Raw genomic sequence first — 2,591 nt, forward strand, 5'->3', positions numbered from 1 at the left:
AATAAATTTTTAAAAATATTTTAAAAAAAAAGGAAAGACACTCTAACATTACACAAAAACTATATAAGTAAAACCTAAATAAATAAATAAACTTATTTACAGATGACTTAAAGCCAAAGACTAAAAAACACAAGGAAAAAAGGACAAGAGAAGATATGCAAAAGATATTAATAGAAAAGAAAAAAGGCCAATGTGTCAGGGACCGATATCTGCCAACTCAATCTCCATGCTTAACGGACTAACTTAAAGAACCCTCATTTTGTGCTCGCTATGGCGCATATACTAAAATTGGAACAATACAGAGAAGAATAGCATGGCCCCTTGCGCAAGAACCCTCATGTTACGGGACATGACAATATTCCCAGTTTCTCTTGCAAACAGGAGAAGCCAGAGAATCAAAGAAACAGTGGAAAGACACTGGGGGAATTTTCTAGGGAAGCTTCTTTTAAAAGTGCTGAGCACCCTTTTGCTTTCCCCACTTGCTCCCTTCCACTGGCTGGGATGCCAACACGATAAAACTGGAATGTCCATCTTGCAACCAGATGTTGACCTTAAGGATAGAAGCAATTTATCAAGGACGCTAAAGCAGGAATGTACAATGGGCCTGGGTCACCGATGACATCCTGGAACCTCTTGATTGTTACTTGAGAGGGAAAACAAACAAAACAAACAAAAGTCCATCCTGTTTTCAACTAGTCTTCAGATCCTTGTTTCCTGTACCCAAAAGCAATTCTTCACTGATACCATAAAATCAGTAAAACCAAAATCCAATGTGCAAAAAAAAATTAAATGTGACAGAAGGGAGTTGGGGGAAATTGGAAGGGGAGGTGAACCATGAGAGACTATGGACTCTGAAAAACAATCTGAGGGTTTTGAAGGGGCGGGTGGTGGGAGGTCGGGGTACCAGGTGGTGGGTATTATAGAGGGCACGGATTGCATGGAGCACTGGGTGTGGTGCAAAAATAATGAATACTGTTATGCTGAAAATAAATAAAAAATAAATTTTTAAAAAATGTGACAGAGAATCCCTTTGTTGAATGATATAATCCAACATGAGTATGTGTCATAAATTTTTCTGTAACAATAATACATGAAAATGAATGAAGGAAATGCTATAGGAACTACAAAGAGAAACTTACAGAATTTCAATTAGAATGAGAAACATAAGCAAGCTTCTCTGAATCTTTGAAAACTCAAATAGAACCATTAGGTAAGAAAATGAAGGTTCTAGGGACTCCTGGGTGGCTCAGTGGGTTAAGCCACTGCCTTTGGCTCAGGTCATGATCTCGGGGTCCTGGGATCAAGTCCCGCATGGGGCTCTCTGCTCAGCAGGGGGCCTGCTTCCCTTCCTCTCTGCCTGCCTCTCTGCCTGCTTGTGATCTCTCTCTGTCAAATAAATAAATAAAATCTTTAAAAAAAAAAAAAAGAAAGAAAATGAAGGTTCTAAAGAATACAGTAGAATTAAAGAAGGTAGTACTTTGACATGTAGGCATATGAATATGTTCATGTGTATCTATATTTAAGTGTCTTATAAATAGAATTTCATGGACTTGTTTTTCAAAAATCGATTATATGAAAATATTTAAATATTTCAAAATATAGATTTTATCTTCAAATTATAATTCAACAAATAAATAATAATGTAAAGTACATTAGATTGAACAGAAATACCAACATTTGGAAGTCACTTTGGTCCAAACAGAAATCAGAGTGCATATTACATGTATTGTAAAAAATAAGGAATATATGAATATATTCAATATATAGAATATATATTATTTGATATATATGAAAATAAGAATAATATGCCTCAGAATCCAGATGATATAGCTAAAGCATATTCAGAGGAAAAGTCATTGCTTTAAACATGAAAGAATGAAAATAAATGTAAAGCATTTAATCCAAGCGTTCAGATAAAGAACAGCAAAATTAAGACAGAAAAAGAAATAGATCAAAGAAGCAGTAGCAAAAATACCACAAGAAAATCTTTTGGGGGAAAATCAGAAGAAAAGTACTCAAAGATGATTGCTCAGTGCACAGTTTCTGAAAAATCAGACACAACTGAAAACTCAGTTATTATGAGAAGGAACGCAGAAAATCATGGGAACATCACATATTAGCATTACAGGGAAATAGCCATTATATTTATTGATATAAAAGCCCAAAATGTGTGAAATTAAAAAGCAGAACCGTAAGCAGAATGCATAGTATGATCTCACTGGGTAACTAAGGAATACATTAGCAGATCATATAATTTCTATATTTGCATTTCAGGTTAGTATTTAGAGTAGGAAAGTTTTGTTGATATAATTAGAAAAATACAATCCTTAAAGTTTAGACCTCTAAATCCCATTTCCTCTGGTGTCCTCTTTAAAGTAGAACACTGCATTCCTTTTCTTTAGGGATAATATCTCTTAGTCATTATAACATGTGTAACCTCTTGCACCTATTAGAGCAAGCAATTACCAGATGTAATACTGCATTTATCTTTTCTCTAGGATCCCAAGGATTTCTCTCTGCTTTCAAAGCAATTTCCCCTCAGAGGATACTATTATTTCATAGTAATGATTCAGAGCCCTTACCACCCCCTC

The 2,591-nt window shown here is 34.9% G+C and overlaps 1 pseudogene; it reads left to right on the forward strand.

The window, feature by feature from the left end:
• The first annotated feature begins 261 nt into the window (after window positions 1-261).
• LOC131830998 (U6 spliceosomal RNA) lies at window positions 262-362 on the forward strand (annotated as a pseudogene).
• Window positions 363-2,591: the final 2,229 nt, after the last annotated feature.

The sequence above is a fragment of the Mustela lutreola genome, chromosome 4, assembly GCF_030435805.1.
Source record: "Mustela lutreola isolate mMusLut2 chromosome 4, mMusLut2.pri, whole genome shotgun sequence".
NCBI lineage: Eukaryota > Metazoa > Chordata > Mammalia > Carnivora > Mustelidae > Mustela > Mustela lutreola.